Below are 27,302 nucleotides of genomic sequence, written 5' to 3' on the forward strand. Positions count from 1 at the left end.
GAATGCTCTGTGGCCTTGGGCCCTTACTTAGTTTTCTCTGATCACAAGTCTCTCACTCAGTGTAAAGTCCCAAATGAGTGGAAAAAAGTGCTGGTGACTCCTGTATATAAGAAGGGTTAAAGAACAAACCTGCAAAATTACATACCAATATCCCTTATGTCAGTTTGCTGCAGAATCTTTGAACACATTCTCATTTTGAATATAATAAATTTTCCTGAGACCAAGAAACTGATGTCCACAAGTCAGCATGGTCTTAGAAAGCATTGTTCATGTGAAACTCAGCTTGTCCTCTTCTTACGTGGTATACTGGAGACTGTGAATGAAGGGCAACAGGCAGATTTCATGTTTCTAGATTTCTGGAAAGCAGACAGTAACAAAGTTATGAGCATAGAGAATAGGTTCCCAGATATGTGAGGGGCTTGAAGACTCCTTAAGTAATTGGACCCAGTATGTTTTCCTCAACAGAAAGTGCTCATCAGAGACAAGGGTGTCCTCAGAGGTGCCTCAGGGAATTCTGATAGGACTGCTATTATTATCTACATTCATAAATGATCTGGCAGACAGCATGAGCAGAAACCTGCAGCTGTTTGCTGCTAATACAGTGGTGTGCCGGAAGGTGTTGAAGTTGACTGACTGTAGGAGATACTAGATAACCCAGACCAAATTTGTGGTTGATGTAATGAATTATAGCTAGCTCTAAATGTAGAAAAATGTAAGTTATGTGAATGAGTAGGAAAAACAAGACCATGATGTTCAGATACAGTATTAGTAAATGCCCTACTTGAAACAATCGCATGGTTTAAGTACTTGTATGTAATAATGCAAAGTGATATAAAATGGAATGAGCATATGGTTACTGTAGTAGGGAAAAGTGAATGGTGAACTTCAGTATATTGGGAGAATTTTGGGAAACTGTTGCCCAACTCTTAGGGAGAATACATGTGGCATCTAGTACAACCTTTTCGTGAGTACTACGTGAGTGTTTTGGATCTATACCAGGTCAGATTAAAGGAAGACATAGAAGCAGTTTGGAGGCAGGTTGCTGGAATTGTTACTGGTAGGTTTGAACAACATACAGGTGTTATGGGGTGCTTCAGGAACTTGGATGGGAATCCCTGGATGGAAGGCAACATTCTTAGTAAGGAGCACTGGTGAGTAATTTGAGCAAACTGAAATTTTTAGCTGTCTGCAGAACAATTTTTCTGCTGCCAACATATATTTCTCATAAGGAACATGAAGATAAGATATGAGAAATTAGGGCTTACATAGAGACCTATAGGCAGTCATTTTTCCCTCATTATTTGTGTGAGGAGCAGGAAAGGAAATGACTAGTAGTGGTACAGGGTACACTCTGCCACACACAGCAGGGTGGCTTGCTGAGTATGTATGGAGGTGTAGGTGTAGATGTAGATATTATTACATTTAAATCATACAGTAAAAAATACTACTTATGTACCATCTCACATGAGGTTGTCCGACGGCTCAAAAAATCTGATGTCACAGAGGCATTTTTTATACCAAACAGAACTAGTCTTCAATATAGGTAACATGAAGCTAGGGTCCACAACTGCCACTTTCGAAATTAAGTGTAATGATTCCCAATGCCTCTACATCCTTTCAATATCCTATTCAAAGAAAATCAGGAACTTAATAATTCTAAATCCATTTTATCTAATCATTTTACAGCTATTGGTGACATAACTGCAGATTTGAGTGTCCATCATCACCGTAAAGGCTGCATCATTAATTTACTAGACGAAATAAAAATTAATTTACTAGAGGAAATAGGAATTAACATGATCTCTTCATTTACTCTTCACAAGCAACCAGGCTGAAGGAGATGTATCTTCTTAATGATTATTTCTTTTGGAGATAGTGCTCAAACCTCACCAATATGCACCTGAAACTTTCCTCTTTTAACAGACCTCTTCCTAAACTTTCCACAGTCTATAAGTTCTCCTACTCCTTTGTCCACATGGTGACTTCTGCATCTACAGGAGATTCAAATTTATAGGCCGAGGTCGTTAACAAGTACGAACAGTCTGGTACTTAACTCATATCAGTGGCTGTGTTGTTGTCTTCGTGAAGTCTAGAGGTGATTCCACTGCAAAGTTCCCACGGTTTTCTTTGTGTTTGGATAAGACTAACTGGTTTGTAGTGCAATGTGGTATTTTGATTTCTGGAGAGCAAGCATTACATTAGTTTTGCACATCACTATTTAATTCATTTATTCACATTTAACACTTCTACACTGATATGAAATAAGACTTCGTTTTCCACCACATCTGTATCACCACCTCCTCCAACCCCTGCTCCAGATCAAAAGACCGCCAACCACCTCTTCCAAAGATCCACCTCCTTCCTGCATGACCAAAGATAACAGTCTCTTAGTTGTTAAATTCACAGTCAAAGGCTATATTTACGTAAAACATTACACGTAAAGAAATTACTGACATACATGATTTTACGTTCTGTTATAATAGTGTGTTACTATGGAATAAGATATATCTAATACACACATCATAATAGAATTTCCAGTTCCGAAAGTTAGTAATAAAATTGGTTTTCCAAGTGATCTTAGTTATATATATACTTTCCATGATATACAATTTGAAGGTTACATTGGCTGTATTGAGTAATAAGTGTAATGAACTTATAGCTAACAACAAAATATGGCACCTTATATTTAATTGATCATGGTAGCTGCAGAGCTGTGTTAAGATGGATACACAATTATATAGTATATGTATAAACTCAGGTTTACTTCAATACTGACTTAATGCATCTTAATTAAACTTACTCTTCTGATAGCAGGAAACATTGTCAGTGGTTTCTTTAGAATATATTAAGTGAACTGTGGAACGAAGGCATCTCTCACAATCTTTTAATATAAGTGTTTCAATAAAATACCTTGTGGCATGGCTTGTGCCCAAAGCAACCATTAAATCTAAAGAAATCATTATTCTAAAATAAACATGTTCTTTTAACCACATGCATAAAATATTCATAGTTCAGAATGATGTAATACTTATACACAATGTTAAATGGTTGTCTCTTAGGGAAAATTCAAGTATATGTGATGAATGTAATCACATGGTGAATCCAGTGCAAATTCAATTATGTGTGATCAGCACTGTATTTTCAGAGTCAGATTGGTGTACATATTTATGATTTAATGTTTCCTTTATAATAAGGTAGCTGAGACGTTTCTTATATGATTGCGTCTCTATCATTGCAGTATCCTCACATTGTACATCTATGTCAGTTTTTTAGGTCAAATTATGACAAACTCTACACTTAAATTGTGTAAGATTGTCAATATTTATACCTTAATTTTACATCATTATTAAACAGTGTTTCATTTTGATTTACTCTCCTGTGCTCAAATAGCATACTGCCATGAATAGAAATTATTTCAAATTGTGTAACAGAGCATGGGATAAATTCCTAACAGCTCTTCATTCACTTTAACATTAAATTATCTAAACTATTACACATTATTCTCCCACAATATAAACCTCAAAATTAGTATCACATAACCTTCAATCCATCACAAGAGTTTCAAATGTAACACATCAACAACTGTCTCCATAATGTTCTAAACCTCAATACATTCTTAATTCGCAGAATTAAATTTCATGACTACCCACTATATTTTTAACACACTACAACATACCTGATCTTTCAAAGCACACTCTCATAATCTGACAGGTACCTCCAGTTTGCTTTATCCATTAAATAATGTTCCATCTGACATAGCTTACAAATGACAAGGTTTTGTCTTCTTACACACAATCATTATTCATATCTTACTACTTTAAAAGTGTGCACATCATTAACTTTGGTTTCTGTTAAGAGATATTACTATGAAACTGTAGAATGGTTGTAGTCTGACACACTGATCTCATACCAAATTTAATGAATGGGTATATTAGAGAACAAAGAGAAATTAGTACAAACATAATTCACATTAACACAAAATCTACTTCATGCCTTTAGCTGACATAGTACCACACTTTGACAGGAAGTTTTCCTTGAATGATAAAACAATTAAGTGATATAGTTGGGCCAGTCAACTAGTTCTTTACGAGCAGCGTTTTACTTATTAATGACTATGTTTGTAGAGTTTTAACTCTGTAACATTGCACAGTCCAAATAACTTCTTGGATTTTGGGTAGATTAGCCTATAGGCACTAGGGTACGGGTTTTCCTTGATTTCAAAGGTGCCTATATAGATGTCAAAAAATTTCTTTATTTCTGAACTCATCAATTTAGATTTTTCCTGTGTTTTTACTAAAACCAGATCTCTTGTCCTGAACTGTACTCCTTACTTCTTGCATCATGTCTCTGTTTTCTTACCTCTCCTTGTCTTTTCATAGTGTTCCTAACAGCTGTCTCCCTTTCCTGGGGTGTCATAGTTTGACAAGGTGGGAAATCAACATTCTCAGAAAACAAATTTGCAGGTTGTCTATTAAACATTACTTCATAAGGTGAACAACCAGTGGATGAATGCTGTAGGCTGTTCATTATATCCTCAAAATCAGTAACATTTTCAATCCAATTAACATGATTTTTACTACAATATGTTCTGCAAAGCCTTCCAATTTCCATCGTGTACCTTTCTGCTAGGTTACTTGGTGGGTGACAAACCAAAATCAAAATATGTTTTATTCCTGTATCTTCAATAAAATTTTTCCATAATTTAGATGTAAACTGTGACCCATTATCAGACATGATGGCCTGGGGTGTACTAAAATTTGTGAAATAATGGTTCGTCAGCTTGATGATAATTTGTTTACTGGTTGCTCTCTTTAAAACATCAACTATAACGAAGATGTAACTGTACCCTCATCTTGATTTTGGTTGTGGTCCATATAAATCGATAGCTGTCAATTCAAGGTTTTTTTTGGTAAAATGTTTTGCATCAATCCTTTAGATGTTTGCTTACTCACTTTTACTCTCTGACAACGATCACAGGTTTCAAGTTTTTTCTTCACTCTCCTACTGATATTATAGAAGCATACATTTTCCTGTATCTTCTGTATACATTTTGTTGATCCGCAGTGTCCGAAGCTTTCATGTATGTAACTGATTAACGTGTCAATACATTGCTCAGGCCAGCATAGTTTCCAATTGTTTATTCATGTCTAGGTATCCTAAACAAAATCCCTTTTTGTACTTTATAATACTGATCTACCTTTTCTCCTCCCTTTTTCCCTATATAACTTTTAACCAACTTCCAATTTTCATCACGATTTTGGTTTCTACGAATATCATTACAGATTTTTAGTATTTCAGCTTCATCTTTTACACCCTTTAAGTACATAAGTTTGAACTCTTTCTCCTCTTTTCCATAAGTATTTTCAACATCTGCACCTACTGGTAATCTGGAAAGGGCATCTGCAATGACATTATGTTTACCCTGAATAAATTTGATCTCATAGTCAAACTGTTGAAAGAATAAAACCAACCTTGTTATACGGTCATGATAGAGTCTGCACTCCTGAATGTAGGATAGAGCTTTATGGTCAGAGAAGACAATTACCTTGTGCCCTAACAGACAACTTTTAAACTTATTGAATGCCCAGTGGATGGCAAGTAGTTCCTTCTCTGTGACTGTACATGATTTTTCATACTTTTGTAAAACACGGCTATCAAAAGCAATAGAATTGTGTTCTAATTTTCCTTCTACTTCTATGTTTTGAAACAAGTGTGCCCCTAAACCTGTCTCACTACTATCTGTCATTTTACAGAATGGTAACGACATAAAAGGTCTATACAACATCTGACTTTGGGACAGTTGTTGTTTTATTTCCACAAATGCATCCTGACATTCTTGTGTCCAGTCCCAAACAGTATTCTTTTTTAGTAAGTTACATAAGCAGTTTGCATTTAAAGCTTGGGTACTAAGAAATTTTCTATAGAATCCAGTGAGACCAAAAAAGGACTTGAGTTGTTTTTTGTTCTTGGGAGTAGAGAAGTTTACAATGGACTCAAGTTTATCCTTATCAGGTAAGATTCCCTTTTCTGAAATATTATGCCCCAAAAATTTCATTTCATTAACACCAAAACAACATTTTTCCAATTTTACAGTCATTCCCCCTTCCCTCAATTCTGAACAGACTTGTCTCAGAAGGTTTAGATGATCATCTCAGGTTTTTCCAGTTACAGGAATGTCATCTACATATACTATTAATTTTGAAGACAGTTCATCACCTAATACAAAATCCAATGCTCTGATAAATTCAGCCACAGATACATTCAATCCAAAAGGGACAACACAATATTGGTAACTTTTGCAGTATTCTTCCTGGAATCAAGTTCAAGTGGTATTTGGTGAAAACCAGATGTCAAGTCTAGGCTACTCATAAATTTTACATTATCAAATTTGTGCAAAAGTTCATCCATATTGTCAGGATGGTCATTTTCGCTAATCAAAAACTTATCAGGGTGCCTAGTATCAAGTACAAGTCTAACCCCACCATTTCTCTTAGACACAACTACTAATGGGTTGTTGTATGCACTTCTACTTCTTTCTATAATCCCCCAAGTTTCTATTTTTTGGATTTCCCTTTCTACATCTTTCTTCCTGGAGAATGGAGTGCCATATGGTTTTAGGAGGAAAGGGTGATGATCTCTGAGTTGAAGTCTGCACTGATAGTCTTTTACCTTTCCTGGTCTCTCACTAAATGTATCCTGAAATTCCCATAACACTTCTCTTAACTGATTTGTCTGACTTTCTCTTAGATTTACAGCTTCCTTCAATTTGACTTCAACTAATTCTTCAAATTTTTGTTCATTTATAAGATCAAAGGATGTGTTACCACTTATGGCTTGGTTATCTACCTCACTTACAACAGCTTTGATATGGTTACAAGAATTACTACAGCTAAGGATGAACATTTCTGTTTTCAGGATACTATTTTTCTCAGGTTCAGTAATTATAACACTCTTATCTTCCCAAGAGAAGCTTACACCCACTTTTAAGACCCAGTCCATGCCTAAAATGATATTTTCTTCCAATCTTGGGACCACAAGGCAACCCTGCTCAAATTCCACATTTTCAGTTTCAAATGTTACTAATACTTGGCTCTTAACTACCTTACTTTGCTTACTAGTGGCACCTCTGATTTTTATCCCTACAACCGGCATTTCTACAAAGTTCTTACCATCCCTAATTTTATCTCTAAATTTTTCTTATATAGCACATATGGATCAATAAGAGAATTTCCTTCCCATTGATTTACTCTTATTCTAATGTATGGACAGCCTAATTCCTTTTCATCTGCCTTCCCCTTGGGAACTTCATATAATAATTTTTTTTCAATTTCTTTATAATTTCCATCTACTTCCTCCCTTTCAGGCTTCATCAAGTTTACCTGAGTTTCAGATTCTAAGTTACTAGTATCAAGTTTACACTTTGGCTGCACACAAAATAACTCACTACTGTTTATGTACATTTCACTCAGACTCTTTCTTTTACTCTCCCACCAGCTTGGGCATAAAATTCTACTAATTATACCTAAATGATACCAAAACACTTTGCTACTACAACTCTCATTACACTGGTTCCACAGAATTTCTAAAAATTGGCTTCCTTTACTTTCAATAATATCACACAAATCTAATTCTTTCACAATATTTTCACTTTTGTTATCACCACTTTGATTAACCTTGAACTGATCAGCACAGACATGTAACAATTGATTTTCAGCTGTCACTTCACTATTCTTATCATATTCCTTTGCTTTGTCACCACAACTATCATCAAGTTTCAACACTTCATTATTTATTTCAATAAAAACATTGTACTCACGTTCTGGTTTGCTTACCATACTTTTCACATCAATAATACTAACATCATCACTACTATGGTATACTTTACTGCCAGTCTTGTCTATTTCTCTCTGTTTCTCACTTTCTATGGTTGATTCTTTTTCCTGTTGCTTATGTTTATCATCAGCTGACTCACTATTACCTTCTTGTGTGAACAACCCCCTCCCCCAATTCTGAACTAAAACATTTATTACTCTCTTCATTATTAGCTTGATCTCCCCTTTTTGCCCAGCTGTAAAAATCACTTAACATCTCCTCGTCCAGAATTGAATCAGAACTTTGATCCCTCCTATGTTTATTTTGTGGTGGTCTACTGTGCCTCATAGCATCCCAAAATTTTTTATCACAACTTATATAATTCACTTGATATTCCTGGTTTTTAACCTGTTTGTTAATGGTACAGTTATTTACACTATTTGGTTTTGTGTGAAAGTTAGTGGTCCTATTATGTTTAAATCTGTTCGCCCGAAAGCTGTGGACCCTCATTGAGGCGGTCCGGAGTTTTCCGGATGGCTACCTCTATTGTCACTCCTCCAATTTGTATTCATTCTGTTGTTACCTTCCCATCTGTTGTTCCTAGTTACACCATTGTTTTCCCAGTTTCTCCCTCTCCCATTACCATTGTACTCTCTTGTTCTGTCATATTGGTGTTCATTCCAAAAATCTCTATCGTCCCTTCTAGGGTTCTCCCCACGGTAATCAGAATTCCACCTCCCACTGTAATGGTTTCCATTACTAAACTGTTGCACATTTCTCTCCATTGCCCTGTCTAATTTGTCTATATATTTTAGAAACTGGTCTAAACAGTCGACAGGTCCATGCACTAATTCCCACTGTATTCTTTCAGGTAACCTTCTTTTAAGGGCATCAATTTGCGTCATTTCATCGGAGGGTTTATCTAGATGCACCAATTTCCTAAGTTGATCCCTGCAAAAGTCTTTCATTGAGTGGTTTCTGCCCCTGAAACTAGGCCCATTTAAAAATTCACTTTTTATCCTACCCTGTTCAGTCTCAGACCAAAACTTATTTAAGAAACTCTTCTTAAAATCATCAAACGTTTTCCACTCATCAAAATGTTAGTTTGCCCAAGACACAGCTTCTCCCTCAAGAAATTTTTTGACAATTTTAATCTTTAGATTATCAGACATACCAGGAACAAGATTGTCAGAGCAGTGTTGTAAAAAGTCTACAAGGTGTAAACTATCACAAGGAAAACTTTTTACAGGTGAATTACTCCACATACTTCCACCATTCATACATAAATTTCTAGAAAATGGTTCAAATGGCTCTGAGCACTATGCGACTTAACTTCTGAGGTCATCAGTCGCCTAGAACTTAGAACTAATTAAACCTAACTAACCTAAGGACATCACACACATCCATGCCCGAGGCAGGATTCGAACCTGCGACCGTAGCGGTCACGCGGGTTCAGACTGAAGCGCCTTTAACCGCACGGCCACACCGGCCGGCTCATAAATTTCTAGACACAAAGTTATCTTGCATTTCAGTAAATCTCTTGTCTATTACACTTAAATTACATGTTACAGACTCTTGTATCTTATTTAATTCATCATCTAAGGAATTAACTTTTGATTCTGTATCTAGACTTAATTTGTCTACCCTCTCCTACACAGTTCTTTGAGCTGAGGTTAACCTTTCAACCTCTTTCCCTTGACTTTAGCTAACTGTGGCCAATTTATTTTCTAAGATCACAAACTTATTTTCTATAGCCTCAATTTTAGAGTTCACGCCCTTCAAACTTTCTCCTAATTGAAGTTTTAAATTTGAGATCCCTTCTTTCAGTACATCACCGTTGCTTTTCATTTTTGCTTCCAGCGATTCACTGGTTAAGTTTAATTTTGCTTCTAGCGATTCACTGGATGCATTTATTTTCGATTCTAGGAATTCACTATTTGAATTCATTGCCATTGTTAATTCGGATTGCATTTGTCCAATTCTGGCAAAGAGTAACCTTACCCAGTCCTGTTGATCCGGTTTTCTTTCGGTTTGTGAGTCATCTGGATCGTCACTTACACCACACACGTTCGAATCTAACATTTCTCCCACTTCCTTTTTAATTTCTTCTGATAGCATCATTATGACACCATGTGTTTAGACACAGTCTTGACGAAAAGTTTAAAACAAAGAAGAATTGTACTTATCTTTTCACACCACGACGTCGATCACAGGTCCACCTCTCCGATAAGCCAGCACTTTCTTGGTTCTCACACAACTTTTTCTGGTCCAGGAAACGTGTACAATGTTATTCATGTTTTACGAATTATAAAGTTTATACTGTCCTGCAAACAAAGCACAATTAGTCTCATCGCACTTAACTGTAATATCCTGGACGAGCCTCCAAGTTTAACAGACCTCTTCCTAAAATTTTCACAGTATAAACAAGGACAATGGAATGTAGTTGAATTAAGTCAGGTGATGCTGAGGGAATTAGATTAGGAAATGAGACACTTAAAGTATTAAAGGAGGTTTGCTATTTGGGGAACAAAATAACTGATGATGGTCGAAGTAGAGAGGATATAAAATGTAGACTGGCAATGGCAAGGAAAGCGTTTCTGAAGAAGAGAAATTTGTTAATATCGAGTATAGATTTAAGTGTCAGGAAGTCGTTTCTGAAAGTATTTGTACGGGGTGTAGCCATGTATGGAAATGAAACATGGACGATAAATAGTTTGGACAAGAAGAGAATAGAAGCTTTCGAAATGTGGTGCTACAGAAGAATGCCGAAGACTAGATGGGTAGACCACAAAACTAATGATGAAGTATTGAACAGAATTGGGGAGAAGAGGAGTTTGTGGCACAACTTGACAAAAAGAAGCGACTGGTTGGTAGGACATGTTCTGAGGCATCAAGGGATCACAAATTTAGCATTGGAGGGCAGCGTGGAGGGTAAAAATCATAGAGGGAGACCAAGAGATGAATACACTAAGCAGATTCAGAAGGATGCATGTTGCAATAAGTACTGGGAGATGAAGAAGCTTGCACAGGATAGGGTAGCATGGAGAGCTCCATCAAACCAGTCTCAGGACTTGAAGACCACAACAACAACAACAATAAATTGTCCTACTCCTTTGTCCATATGGTGACTTCAGGAACTTCAGGAGTTTCAAATTTATAGTTCGAGGTCGTTAACAAGTACGAACAGTCTGGTACTTAACTCATATCAATGGCTGCGTTGTTGTCTTCGTGAAGTCTAGAGGTGATTCCAGTGTGAAGTTCCGCGGTTTTCGTTGTGTTTGGATGAGACTAACTGGTTTGTAGGGCGATGTGGTATTTTGATTTTTAGATAGCAAGCGTTACATTAGTTTTGCACATCACTATTTAATTCATTTAACTCTTTTACACTAATATGAAATATGACATTGTTTTTCACCACATCTGTATCGTCACCTCCTCCAACCGCCGCTCCAGATCCAAAGACCGCCAACCACCTCTTCCAAAGATCCACCTCCTTCCCGCATGACCAAAGATAACTGTCTCTTAGTTGTTAAACTTGCAGTCAAAGGCTATATTTACATAAAACATTACACGTAAAGAAATTACTGACATACATAATTTTACGTTCTGTTATACTCTGAAAGGAATTATGTTTTGTCCTTTAATTTTAGCCACCTAACTGATACTATTTTTCCTTTGTGGATACGTAATGTCATAATGTTTACATTATTTTTATCCAAACTGCCAATATTGGCTCATTATGTGGCATTTTTATATTTTTAAAATTTTTATATCAGTTTTAAAAGATAGTTGGGCACTCTCACTGCTTATTCCAAACTACATAACTTTTACCTTATTTTTATATTGTGACAATGTACATTCAACCATATTCTATTCTCTTGTGTATTCACCATTTGTTAATGATCGGGCTACTCAGTCACCTCTTATGCCATTTGTCTTTAGATGGCTTCACTTTCCCTTGACACTGCTAGTTTTTCTACCACCTTGTCATTCTCTATCTCAACTTCATGTGTGGCTGTCAACTGCCTACAGTCTAGTGTCCACAGTGTATGGTACCCAAGTGCTTCACAGTGTAAGTTATCTTACATTGTTTGGTGATGTTCTTTTAGTATTTCTGTGCCTTTTTTTCCTCCTTTGACTACTCACTTTGTCTTACCTCTATCTGGTGTGTCATACATGTTTTTGTTCTGACTAACCTGACCGTACCAACCTCATATTTATAGCTGGACAGTGAATCCCCATTATTACTATAACAAACAAGTGTTAAGTGTTATACAGTCACATATTATAGCTTCTTCATTTACCCTTTTGCTCTCTTGTATACCTGAAGATGGGCTTATAACTGTGCAAAACCAGTTGTGATTTTGAACAAAAAGAACTGTTTACAGCTTAAGCATTTAACAACCTAACTCTGCTGTGTAGCTCAGTTGCAGACATCCTACTAACCAAATCGAATCAAATACAATACACTGTCATAATACCTCATCAACAAATAAAGTTAGCTGAAAAGAATATTCTGAGCTTGGGAAGCTTAAGAAGTCTGTCTGGCGACTGGATATTGGTCTTGGTTGGATAAAATGCGGTATGGAAGAAACTAGCTGCCCAAAAAATCAAATCATAGTCTTAGCAATTTTGCTATCTGAACTGTTACACGTTTGACTGTGTCTCACTGAAAATTAGACTTGAGGGAATGGAAGGTTTGAGGAGGAAAATACTGACTTAATTTGTGTCAACTGGCTGTCGAAAAATTCAGCGAAATAAGCCAAATCTATCTTTTCCTACATTGTTGCCAATGTAAAATAACTGTCTCAACATCTTTTATGAGGTCTGGCACCCCAATGTTGGAACAAAGACTATTTTTATTTTAAAGTTTTGTGACCTGTACCGCTAAACTACAGCCTGGATAGCCTGCACATGGACTGATATTGTGCCCTTTCTTCTACTTCAGATCAGTTCACATACAGCAGCATGTGCTACCTAATATGTTCCAAGACAACACTCATAGGAACAAGATTTTTCCAGGGCTCATACCTAAGGTTCTGTCATTGATAGAAAGGTAGGGAGAAGTGTTGTAGATAGCTCTTTGGATAGGGACCACTTGTGTACCTCACAGAAATATTGTCTTACTGTAACTATCTTACAGTACAGCGTCAAGATTTGAATATTACACACTTCCTTCAACTCAGAAAATACAGCCAAGTGATTGCTTCTTTTTGCATTATATTGGGGCTTAAGGGACTTATGGAAGTACCATTCATTTCACGGGCAGTTCCTCAGAAAACCTGAAAAACATGGTTTTTGGGTACCAAAGCTGAGAGTCACAGATTACAAGGCAGCTATGTACAGAAGATGGCTGAAATTTTTTGATGTATTCCTAAGATTCAATTCTTTAACAACTTGGAAAGTTTTATTGATATCTTTATCTATTTCTATGATACCGAGGTTCAAACTTACCCTAGTATTACACATAAAATACACACATAAAATCTGTTGTGAGGTGAAAATGATGTAGTTTAGAAAGTGATGTAGCACAGAGAAATTTGCTGTAAAGTATCCATGTTATCACCAGAAAGATTCTGGGAACATCATACTATAGTACTGAAGCACACACCAAATTTTCGTAAAATATGGTATGAATTGTAATTACATTGTTTCATTTGCACATAAATAAACTATCAATATTTTACTCACCTATAAAGTTCTTTTCATATAAGTTACAAAAGGGAACCAGTGGAAAGATGTTCCTATCGACCCACAAAAAAGGCAAATATGCTCCTGTTTAAAAGACTCTGAAAAGTGGCATATCAGCTGCCACATTTTAACTTTCTCAGCACTTTTAAAAATTTTCCCCAAAAATTTTGGCATGCAAACATATTCACACTTTTTTTGCTGACAGAGAAGGAGATACTGTCAGTGGAAAAGAGATGGAAAAGTAATAAATCCTGGAAGATAGTAAATGTGGATTTGGTAAAGAAAGAGTGATGGGGTCAATGGCAGTGTGAGAGAAAAGGTGGGCCACAGTGCGGAACATAGTTGACAGTGGCAGAAGAGTGCTACGAAAAGAGTGAAAGAGACAATGCCAGCAGGAGAGGAAGAAAGAGGTGGAGAAGGTGGGAGTGGGTGAGAGCCAGTGATAATGAGAGACAGAATCTATGGCAGTAGCACTGAGGAAGAGTGAGACAGTGACAGTGAGAAGAAACACCAGCAATTGGAAAGATTGAATGAGACTGTAGCAACAAGAGAGAGCAAGAGGGAGACAGTGAGAAGGGATAGTAGTAGGAAGACAGAATGAAGGAGACTGTGGTTGTTAAACAGAAGACTGTGAAAGAGAGAGACATAGAGATAATGAGAGTGAGTTGGGCTGTATGCATGAGTGATAATGGGCAAGTTGGAGTGGAAGGGTATGAGCAACTTAACACCGATGGACTAAAGGGTATGATTGAGTGATAGTTAGGAGAGGTTATGAGAGTGAGAGCTGAGCTGCATATTACATCTAATAATCTACATCATACTCTGCAAGCCACCTAATGATCTGTGGTGGAGGGTACTTTCGGTACCACTATCTGATACCTCCAACCCTGTTCCACTTGTGAATAGTGTGTGGGAAGAATGATTTCGGTAAGCCTCTGTATTGGCTCTAATTTCTTGAATTTTCTCCTCGTGTTCAAGACGCAAGATGTTTGTGATGGGAAGTAATATGTTGTCTGACTCCTCCTGAAAAGTGCTGTGCCGAAATTTCAGTAGTAAATCTCTCCGTGATGCACAATGTCTCTCTTGTAACATCTGCCAGTGGAGTTTGTTTAGCATCTCTGTTACACTCTCTCGCCAGCTAAATGATCCTGTGACGAAATGTGCTGCTCTTTGTTGGATCTTATCTCCTCTATCAGTCCTACCTGATAGGGATCCCAGTTAGATGAACAATACTCAAGAATCAGGTGAACAAGTGCCTTGTAAGCCACTTCTTTCGTGGATGAGTTACATTTCCTTAAGATTCTTCCAATGAATCTGAGTAGTGTGTCTGTTTTTCCCACTATCTGTTTTACATGGTCATTCCCTTAAGGTTGCTCTGGATAGTTAAGCCTAGGTATTTTATGGCAGATGCTGTCTCCAGCTGTTTGTCATCAATAGTGTAGCTGTACAGTAGTGGATTTATTTTCCTAAGTATGCGCAAATGTTGCATTTATTTACATTCAGGGTCAACTGCCAGATTCTGCACCATTCATCAATTCTCTGCAGGTTGTTCTGTAAATTCTTACTAGCTCCTGGTGTTGCTACTTTGGTATAAACAACTGCATCATCTGCAAATAGCCTTAAAGAGCATCTGACACTTTCTACTACATCATTTATGTATATTGTGAACAGCAATGGTTCTATCACACTTCCCTGTGGTACTCCAGATATTACCTTTACATCTGTTGATTTAGTTCCATTAAGAGCAACATGTTGAGTTGTATCTGCAATGAAGTCTTGAATCCAATCACAGGTCTGCTCCGATACTGCGTAAGCTCATATTTTTTTCACTAAACAACAATGTGGGACCTTGTCAAATGCCTTACTGAAATCAAGGAACACAGCATCAGCCTGAGTGCCACTGCCCACTGCACTGTGGATCTGAGGAACAGAGCAAGCCGAGTTTCACAGGATCTCTGTTTGCAGAATCCATGTTGATTTTTATAGAGAAGCTGTTTATTTTCCAAGAACGTTGTAATTCTTGAGCATAAAACGTGTTCTGTAATTCTACAACAGACTGACATCAACAATATAGGCCTTTAATTGTGTGGATGTGTCTTATGGTCTTTCTTAAAAACAGGAATGACCTGCACTTTTTTTCCAGTTGTAAGGTATCTTTCATTGCTCAGGCAATCTACAATAAATTACTGCTAGAAGGGGAGCAAATTCTTTCGCATAATCTTTATAGAATCTTATAGGTATCTCACAAGATCCTGAAGCCTTTCCACTACTAAGCAATTGTAGCTGCTTTTCAATTCCTTGATCGATTATCTCAATATCTGCCATTTTGACATTCGCACGATGATTGAATGGAGGGACAAGTTATGATCTTCTGCGGTTAAACAACTTTTGAAGACCAAATTCAGTATTTCAGCCTTTTCTCTGTTATCTTCTGTTTAGGTGCCAGTGTGGTTGCTGAGAGAACGAATAGATGATTTTGAACCAATAACTGATTTTACATAAGACCAAAATCTCCTAGGGTTTTTACTCAGGTCAGTTGACATCTTACTTTCGGAATCATGGAACACTTCTCTCATTGCTCTCCTTACGCTCAATTTTGCTTCGTTCAGCTTTTGTTTGTCAGCTAGGTTTTTACTCCTCTTGAATCTGAGATGAAGAGTTCCTTGTTATTGTACCACTTTTCTAACACAGCTATTAAACCGTGGTGGATCTTTCCCATCCCTTAAAACCTTACTCAGAACATGCTTGTCTAGGGCATATTGAACGATGCATTTGAATTTTTTCCATTTGTTGTCTACATCTTCCTCCTCATCCCCGAATATTTGATGGTGACTGCTAAGATATTCTGAAATTTGCATCCTGTCTCCCTTGCTGAACAAATATATCTTTCTACCTTTCTTAACATTCCTTGTAGGACCCACCGTCATAGATGCTGTCACAACCTTATGCTCACTGGTACCTTCCTCTGCATTAACTGATTTGATAAGTTCAGGTCTGTTTGTTGCCACAAGGTCTAAGATGTTACCCTCATGAGTTGGTTCTCTAACTATCTGCTCAAGGTAATTTTTGGACATGACATCCAGAACAATGCCACACTATTCCCTGTCTCTGGCACCAGTTTTGATGGCATAACACTCCCAATCTATACCTGGCAAATTGAAGTCACCCCCTATTACAATGGCATGATCAGGAAAATTAATAATGACATTCTGCAATCTCTGTGTAAAGTGCTCTACAACTACAGATCCTGACCCAGATAGTCTATCAAAGCATCTGTTCACCATTTTTGACCATTCTTTGATACTCAGTTTCACCCAGATTAATTCATATTCGGAATCTGTGATGACCTCGCTAGATTTTATTGAATTTTTTACTGGAATAAAAATGCCACCACCATTGATGACTAACCTATCTTTATGATAAACATTCCAGTCTGAACTTAGGATTTCGTTGTCATTGACATCTGGCTTCAGCCAGCTGTTCCCAGTACTATCTGTGCATTACAACGTTCAACAGGTGACACTAATTCTGGGACCTTTCCTTGGATGCTCCTGTAGTTTACTAAAATCATATTAAACTTTTCTGTCTCTGATCTGAGAGGACCAAGATTCTCTGAGGTCACTTTGGCTTATTTAACAGGCAAATCATGTTTGCTCCCAAGGGAGGGGTTCTCTAACCTAAAAAAACCCTATGTGCACACCACACGTACTCTGCTATCCTAGTAGCTGCTTCCTGCATGTAGTGCATGCCTGACCTATTAAGGGGAACCCTACAATTCTGCACCCAATAGTGGAGGTGCAGAAATTCACATCTGATACCGTCGTAGAGCCATCTGAGCCTCTGGTTTAGACCTTTTACTCTGCTCCAAACCAGAGGACCATGATCAACCCTGGGTACGATGCTACAGATAGACAGCTTAGCCCGCATCCCATTTTTGTTGCTAGTTGCCTTCACCAAATCAGCCAGCCACCGAAAGAAGCTAAGGATTGGTTCAGAACCCATGTGGCAGGCATAATTTGTGCGACATGTGCCACTACATGTAGCTGGTTGCACCCAGTGCACTCGATAGCTGCCAGCAGGACCTCCTCCACATCATGGATGAGACCTCTCGGCAAACATACCGAATGCACACTGGAATTATTTCTCACCTTACCTGCTATCTCCCTGAGGTGCTCCATCACCCACCTAACATTGGAGCTCCCAATGACCAGCATACTCACCCTCTGTACTTGTCTGGACTGGGCAGGAAAATCTACCACTGGTCCAACAGGAGAGGCATCCTGTGTTGGCTCAGAGTTATAATCAACACTGGGAAGCACCTCTTATCTGTTGCTAAGACATATGGAGCCAACTTCATGGCCTGCTCCCTCTTTAGCCTTCCGCCCAGTGACACGCGAACCCACCACTGTCTGCCACCTCACTGTGGAGTGAGGAGGAAGCGGTCAGATGTTGCATATCGGAAGCCACAGTGATGTCTGGTCCACCAGGGGATTCCAGTGACACCAAAGGTGTTACAGGTCTCGTCACTGGCGCCCCGACGTCACCGCAAATTTGAGCATTAGCTAGAAGCTTGTTGACGGTAGCCAACACAGCTTCCAGCTGTGTACGGACAGGAGCCAACACTCCTTGTGTCTGCTCACAACAAACACAGTCCCTAGCCATATTATACGGTGTATGAAATAAATATGAGGTCTCAAATGGTGCTACTGAGTTTGAAAATATACCAAAGGAGAATAAAGTAACACTGAAAGCTGGTATGCAGATTTCTCACTGAACTCTGAGACCACAAGCTATAAAACAGAAATAAATTTCTGTACATGGAAAATTTACACTAGGAAGCCGCCCTACACAAGGATATTCACAAACTTAGGCAAAAACTGTGATTAATTTTCTAACCTCTAGTCTACACGGTAAAATACCCACACACTGTTCACTTCTTTGCAGAAGCATGTGAACAAAAAACAAAGACTAAATAAAGTTACTGTTTATCACAAAGTGCTGCTGCTGCTGCTTCTCTGCTGTGCATCCTTTTGGCTTGGCGGCTGCCACTAAAAAAGACTGAATATGTTCATATGCCAAAATTTTTGGGAAGATTTTTAAAAGTGCTGTGGAAATTAGAGTGAGATAGCTGGTACTCCACTTCTCAGTCAGGAATCTTTTAAACAGGAGAATATTCACTATGATAGCATTGTTCCACTGTTATATAAATGATCTATCTACCTTCACATTGTGTTGAAGTAGAATAATTTCTGTTCATTGACAGTGCAATATAACAGTCAGATCTGATGCAGAAACTTCAGCACTTGAAAATATAAATAAAACTTTCTTAACAGCTAATAACTGGTTCACTACAAATAGAAGTCACTGAACTTAGAAAGACACCATTGGAAATAATTCTTTGGAATGAATAATAAGTGAAACACAATATTCTAAGTTCTTGGGTGTTTATATTGTAGACAACCTAAGCCAGAGAAAATCATATGTTACAGGTCTTAAATGTCTGAAGTGGTGAAACTTTTGCATTATGTATAGTATTGGAGTTTGGAGATGGAGATGTGAAATAATTGACTTACTTTGCCTGTTATAATTTACTAATGTATTGTGACATCATATTATGCTCTAACTTGTCACTGAGTGAGAAAGTGCTTGTTGCACACAAATATTTAATAAAGATAATGTGATGTACACTTCAGGACCTGTTACAGATAGGTCTCTGAACAACCATTCATACAGATGTAAATGTCACATTACATTTACTACCTTGCGAAATTCTTTGTCTGCAGTCACCCACAATTCAAAATCAACAGCAACATTCATAAATATAATACTAGAAGGTGAAGTTACTTACTGCTCATCTTACATGGAGTAAGATTCACTGTAAGTTTAAATCCTGGCTCATGCGATGGTGCTCTAGCAGGCTCTGTCATCTGTTAGCCAGCTGCCTTGCAGGGAGGTCTGCATGTTTTTTGTTTTAGCTCCAGTGGTATTTTTCTTGTAAGACTCCCTGAATACTACCTGTACTGGCCAGTTGGACACCTGTTTGGTGTACGATGTTACAGCCTCAGGCAACTCTCACATAATGCCTATTAACTGTTGAGATGGAACAGAATGTCATGTGCCTGACATCGATATAGGAAACTGTTTGGTAAAAAAATTTTATTCTTACACATGTTATGGCTTTGCCCATCAACTCCCTTCTGAATATTTCGTTAATGGTCATAGTTACTGTGATATTTTGAGATTAAGTAAACTACTGCAAAACATTCAAAAAGTTAGCATTCAAAAATAAAGGTTATTATGAATTTCCATTTGGTGCAGTTAGGTCATATATTACTACACATGAAATGTAGCTAACATATTGAATTATTGCTTCAGCTTGGAAGGATATTGCCATTTGCCTCCAATACTGAGAAAATGGATCATATGTAAAGCACTCCATTATGATCACATGTGCCAGTGAAAAGTCAGACTGACATATTCTTAATGTCCCTCGTATCTCATAAACAACTGAGATATGGAAGCAAGATTTTGTCAAAGACAGCACGCAAAAGGGAGAGTATTTTTGACTACGATTAATATTTGAAACTTCCATGTTTACTGCAATATTCAGACAACTATAGATTTTTTTCAGTAAAATACTGTAATTTTAAATATTTGCTATTAAATTCACAAAACACAGACACACTCATCAAATGATAGAGCAGGGACATTAAAATACTGAGTGAAAATAGTACTTGAGCTAATACTGAAGACTTAAAAAAGGTTGCTGCACTGTATGTGGGAGTGTCCTCATTATACACTAGAATAAAACCATTAGTAATTATTACATTAACAGCACTGTCTGTGATCATGGCATAATTTCCATTACTAACTTAGAAGGTGACATCAAACCTCAAAATAGCAGTTACTAGTGTCCAAGATAACTGAAGAGATTACTAAAAGCTACATATTCATAAATGGAGCCTTATTGTGCTTTCTAAATATTACATATTACATAGTCAAAGATTAATATAATGGAGGGAAACATTCCACGTGGGAAAAATATATGTAAAAACAAAGATGATATGACTTACCGAACGAAAGCGCTGGCAGGTCTTTCCCTCTCCTTCCCCTCTTTCCTGATGAGGCAACAGTTTGTTGCGAAAGCTTGAATTTTGTGTGTGTGTTTGTGTCTATCGACCTGCTAGCGCTTTCGTTCGGTAAGTCACATCATCTTTGTTTTTACATATAGTCAAAGATTATTTACATAAAATAGATTAGTGTTTTTTCAGTGAAATAATGTAATTTTAATTATTTGTTATTAAATTCACAAAACACTGAAACAGACACCAAATGATAGTGAAGGGATGTAACAATAGTGGGTGACAATGGTATTTGAACTCATGGCAAACACCAAAACAAAAACTTTAAATGGTACCTACATACTATGAGGACACCTACCAGTAAATTATGTACAAGAAGAAAACTATTAGTAATTGTTACATTAGCAGCTTTGTCTGTAATCATGTATAATTTCTATTAGTAACTTAGGAGGTGACATCAAACCTTAAAATAGTGGTTACTAATGCCCAAGATAACTGAAGAGATAACTAAAAGCTATACATTCATAAATGGAGCCGTATTGTGCTTTCTAATTACTACATATTACATTGGAGAGCCAAATAAAGTGGTACACATGCCTAATATCATGTAGAGCCCCCACGAGCATGCAGAAGTGCCGCAATACTATGTGCCATGGACTTGACTGATGTCTGAAGTAGTGCTGGAGGCAACTGACTCCATGAATCCTGCAGGGCTGTCTATAAATCCATAGTACAATGGGATGGAGGTGTCTTCTCAACAGCACGTTGCAAGGCATCCCAGATATGCTCAATAATGTTCATTTCTGGTGAGTTTGGTGGCCAGAGGAAGTGTTTAGGATTAGATTAGATTAGATTAGATTAGATTTACTTTCATTCCAATTGACCTGTAATGAAGAGGTCCTCCAGGATGTCAGAAAAACAATAATACATGACAAATATCATTTTACAACACTCATTTACTAAGATTGTATTAATGCACTGGATTTAAAATTATTAAAAGAAATGTAATTTTTTAAATAAGGTAATAAACATATAATAGAATTACTACAATAATTATTTACAATGAACACTTACTGCACTGAAATAGTGCAGAAGTTAGATTGTACTTTATATACAGGGTGAAACTAAATTTGCGCACTCGGGCTTTGCAGCGCGACCCCTCACATACCAGCGATAAAAAAATGTCTCTCACAAAATTTTGGCGGATGAGTATATCTTTGTGAAAAAGGATGTTAAAGAGTGGCAATCTGGCAACACTGCAACCACATGTATGGTAACTTCCTCTGTCAGCACGAATTAGTTGTGCTGTAAATGTGATGCAGTGAATAGAGTTTTGGGTTAGTATGCAGGAGGTCGAGGGTTCGATCCTGGGTTTGCACACATTTTTTTATTTGCTGATTTTATTCTGACATTTCATACTGTAATGTACACCGCTTCTATAGGTCACATGTATCATAAATTTACAACATTTTGTAACACTGAATATAACAAATAGGTGGTTAGACAAATAAGAAATAGACAGTTGAAACAAATGACCTGTCATAGGACAGAATAACTACAAAAACAATATCAATTTTGAGATGCCGTAGATGATAGCACAATAAAGTGATACAACATCTACTTGTCATTTATACTACATGTAATATTAGTGCTCAGATGTCCCACATTAGCAACCAGCGACAATAATAATGTCCATATGAATGACCACATGATTTTCACAACAGAATATGTTGTCCTCAGAACAACAGATTTCACATGGCAACCTCCCTGCATGTCCAAACATTGCACAACCCACCAGATCATACAGTTCGGGACCCTTCATAACAAAGCTGCATTCACTGTAACAAGAGTAGCATGAAAATGTGCTACAAATTGTTCCACATTCATCGGCAGTGTAGAATACACATGTTCCTTCAGGTGTTCCCACAGGAAGAAATCCAAGGGATTTAGGTCAGGTGAATGCAGTGGTCATACAAATGGACCTCCATGTCCAAGCCATTTTGGTGGATATGTTCTGTCCAAATACTGTCACCCATCAATTCCAGAGTGTGGAAGTGCACCATCATGTTGGAACCATATTCTCTGCCAATCATGTAATGGAAAATATTTGTTATGTTCAGCATTACAAAATGTTGTAAATTTAGGACACCATATATAGTTCTTATTGCAAGTTTTTGTGCCTCGAAAACTTTAGCTTAGCATGGTGAATTACCCCAAAAAATCATCCCATGTGACAGTAAGGAGTGAAAGTAAGCATAGTATGCCAGCTTCTTCATTTTTATATCCTCTATGTCTGACAGAAGATAGAGATTTGTTTAGATGCTTCAGCAGTTCTGTGGTGTGCTCCTCCCAGTTGAATTTATTATCAAGCTGTAATCCCAGGAATTTAACACTGTCCACTTCTTCTATCTGCTTGTCATCGTATGTTAGGCATGTACTCATGGGATACCCCTTACAAGTTCTGAACTGCGTATAATGTGTTTTTTCAAAGTTTAGTGACAAAGAATTGGCTAACAACCAGTGATTAATGTCCACAAATATTTTACTAGACAATCTTTGTAAGACTGCACATGATCTGCTATTTAATGCAGTGTTTGTAGCATTGGCAAACAAAACAAACTTGGCATGTGATAATGTTACTGATGAAAGGTCATTGATATACACAAGAAAAGGTAAGGGCCCAGAGATGGAACCTTGTGGGACCTGACATGTAATTAGTTCCCAGTTGGATGATGGCTGATAGCTTAATACACTCCTGGAAATGGAAAAAAAAAAACACATTGACACCGGTGTGTCAGACCCACCATACTTGCTCCGGACACTGCGAGAGGGCTGTACAAGCAATGATCACACGCACGGCACAGCGGACACACCAGGAACCATGGTGTTGGCCGTCGAATGGCGCTAGCTGCGCAGCATTTGTGCACCGCCGCCATCAGTGTCAGCCAGTTTGCCGTGGCATACGGAGCTCCATCGCAGTCTTTAACACTGGTAGCATGCCGCGACAGCGTGGACGTGAACCGTATGTGCAGTTGACGGACTTTGAGCGAGGGCGTATAGTGGGCATGCGGGAGGCCTGGTGGACGTACCGCCGAATTGCTCAACACGTGGGGCGTGAGGTCTCCACAGTACATTGATGTTGTCGCCAGTGGTCGGCGGAAGGTGCACGTGCCCGTCGACCTGGGACCGGACCGCAGCGACGCACGGATGCACGCCAAGACCATAGGATCCTACGCAGTGCCATAGGGGACCGCACCGCCACTTCCCAGCAAATTAGGGACACTGTTGCTCCTGGGGTATCGGCAAGGACCATTCGCAACCGTCTCCATGAAGCTGGGCTACGGTCCCGCACACCGTTAGGCCGTCTTCCGCTCACGCCCCAACATCGTGCAGCCCGCCTCCAGTGGTGTCGCGACAGGCGTGAATGGAGGGACGAATGGAGACGTGTCGTCTTCAGCGATGAGAGTCGCTTCTGCCTTGGTGCCAATGATGGTCGTATGCGTGTTTGGCACCGTGCAGGTGAGCGCCACAACAGGACTGCATACAACCGAGGCACACAGGGCCAACACCCGGCATCATGGTGTGGGGAGTGATCTCCTACACTGGCCGTACACCACTGGTGATCGTCGAGGGGACACTGAATAGTGCACGGTACATCCAAACCGTCGTCGAACCCATCGTTCTACCATTCCTAGACCGGCAAGGGAACTTGCTGTTCCAACAGGACAATGCACGTCCGCATGTATCCCGTGCCACCCAACGTGCTCTAGAAGGTGTAAGTCAACTACCCTGGCCAGCAAGATCTCCGGATCTGTCCCCCATTGAGCATGTTTGGGACTGGATGAAGCGTCGTCTCACGCGGTCTGCACGTCCAGCACGAACGCTGGTCCAACTGAGGTGCCAGGTGGAAATGGCATGGCAAGCCCTTCCACAGGACTACGTCCAGCATCTCTACGATCGTCTCCATGGGAGAATAGCAGCCTGCATTGCTGCGAAAGGTGGATATACACTGTACTAGTGCCGACATTGTGCATGCTCTGTTGCCTGTGTCTATGTGCCTGTGGTTCTGTCAGTGTGATCATGTGATGTATCTGACCCCAGGAATGTGTCAATAAAGTTTCTCCTTCCTGGGACAATGAATTAACGGTGTTCTTATTTCAATTTCCAGGAGTGTACATGTTTTTATCCTAATAACACCCTTTGTGTCCTGCCAGAGATATACAATTTGAAGCATTTTGCAGCATTTTCTGTTACACCACAATATTCTAATTTACTTAAAAGGATATTGTGATTTACACAGTCAAATACCTTTGACAGATCACAAAATACACTGCTGGCCATTAAAATTGGTACACCAAGAAGAAATGCAGATGATAAACAGGTATTCATTGGACAAATGTATTATACTAGAACTGACATGTGATTACATTTTCACGCAATTTGGGTGCATAGATCCTGAGAAATCATTTCCCAGAACAACCACCTCTGGCCGTAATAACAGCCTTGATACGCCTGGGCATTGAGTGAAACAGAGCTTGGATGGCGTGTACAGGTACAGCTGCCCATACAGCTTCAACACGATACCACGGTTCATCAAGAGTAGTGACTGGCGTATTGTGACGAGCCAGTTGCTTGACCACAATTGACCAGACATTTTCAATTGGTGAGAGATCTGGAGAATGTGCTGGCCAGGGCAGCAGCTGAACATTTTCTGTGTCCAGAAAGGCCCGTACAGAATCTGAAACATGCGGTCGTGCATTATCCTGCTGAAATGTAGGGTTTTGCAGAGATCGAATGAAGGTTAGAGCCACAGGTCGTAACACATCTGAAATGTAACGTACTCTGTTCAAAGTGCTGTCAATGTGAACAAGAGGTGACCGAGACGTGTAACCAATTGCACCCCATAACATCATGCCAGGTGATATGCCAGTGTGGCAATGACGAATACACGCTTCCAATGTGCGTTCACTGCGATGTCACCAAACACGGATGCGACCATCATGATGCTGTAAACATAACCTGGATTCATCTGAAAAAAATTACGTTTTGCTATTTGTGCACCCAGGTTCGTCATTGAGTACACCATCACAGCCGTTCCTGTCTGTGATGCAGCGTCAAGGGTAAACGCAGCCATGGTCTCAGAGCTGATAGTCCATGCTGCTGCAAATGCCATCGAATTGTTTATGCAGATAGTTGTTGTCTTGTAAACATCCCCATTTGTTGACTCAGGGATCGAGACATGGCTGCATGATCCATTACAGCCATGCAGATAAGATGCCTGTCATCTCGACTGCTAGTGATACGAGGCCATTGGGATCCAGCACGGCATTCCGTATTACCCACCTGTACCCACCAATTTCATATTCTGCTAACAGTCATTGGATCTCGACCAACACAAGCAGCAATGTCGCGATATGATAAACCGCAGTCGCGATAGGCTACAATCCGACCTTTATAAAGGTTGGAAACATGATGGTACGCATTTCTTCTCCTTATATAAGGCATCACAACAACGTTTCACCTGGCAACGCTGGTCAACTGCTGTTTGTGTATGAGAAATCGGTTGGAAACTTTCCTCACGTCAGCACATTGTAGGTATCTCCACCGGCGCCAACCTTGTGTGAATGCTCTGAAAAGCTAATCATTTGCGTACCGCAACATCTTTAGTTTAATAAGTCACAGCTGCAAAATACTAACGCGAATTCTTTACAGACGAATGGAAAAACTGGTAGAAGCGGACCTCGGGGAAGATCAGTTTGGATTCCGTAGAAATGTTGGAACACGTGAGGCAATACTAACCTTACGACTTATCTTAGAAGATGTCTGGCAGACATAAAAGAGGATCAATTGTTGTTGTTGTTGTTGTTGTGATCTTCAGTCCTGAGACTAGTTTGATGCAGCTCTCCATGCTTCTCTATCCTGTGCAAGCTTCTTCATCTTCCAGTAACTACTGCAGCCTACATCTTTCTGAATCTGCTTAGTGTATTCATCTCTTGGTCTCCCTCTACGATTTTTACCCTCCACGCTGCCCTCCAATACTAAATTGGTGATCCCTCGATGTCTCAGAACATGTCCTACCAACTGATCCCTTCTTCTAGTCAAGTTGTGCCACATGCTCCTCTTCTCCCCAATTCTATTCAATACCTCCTCATTAGTTATGTGATCTACCCATCTAATCTTCAGCATTCTTCTGTAGCACTACATTTCGAAAGCTTCTATTCTCTTCTTGTCTAAACAATTTATCGTCCACATTTCACTTCCATACATGGCTACACTTCATACAAATACTTTCAGAAACGACTTCGTGACATTTAAATCTGTACTCGATGTTAACAAACTTTTCTTCTTCAGAAACACTTTTCTTCCCATTGCCAGTCTACGTTTTATATCCTCTCTACTTCGACCATCATCAGTTATTTTGCTACCCAAATAGCAAAACTCCTTTACTACTTTAAGTGTCTCATTTCCTAATCTAATTCCCTCAGCATCACCTGACTTAATTTGACTACATTCCATTATCCTCGTTTTGCTTTTGTTGATGTTCGTCCTGTGCCCTTCTTTCAGGACACTGTCCATTCTGTTCAACTGCTCTTCCAAGTCCTTTGCTGTCTCTGACAGAATTACAATGTCATCGGCAAACCTCAAAGTTTTTATTTCTTCTCCATGGATTTTAATACCAACTCCGAACTTTTCTGTTGTGTCCTTTATTGCTTGCTC

General features: G+C 38.8%; 1 protein-coding gene across 1 annotated transcript in view; it reads left to right on the forward strand.

Annotated features, from left to right (window-relative positions):
* LOC126237376 (dynein axonemal heavy chain 7) overlaps window positions 1–27,302 on the forward strand; it is a 1,033,797-nt gene that overhangs the window by 680,296 nt on the left and 326,199 nt on the right. The gene's annotated exons all lie outside the window — the stretch shown is intronic.

Source organism: Schistocerca nitens, chromosome 2 (assembly GCF_023898315.1).
Source record: "Schistocerca nitens isolate TAMUIC-IGC-003100 chromosome 2, iqSchNite1.1, whole genome shotgun sequence".
Taxonomy (NCBI): domain Eukaryota; kingdom Metazoa; phylum Arthropoda; class Insecta; order Orthoptera; family Acrididae; genus Schistocerca; species Schistocerca nitens.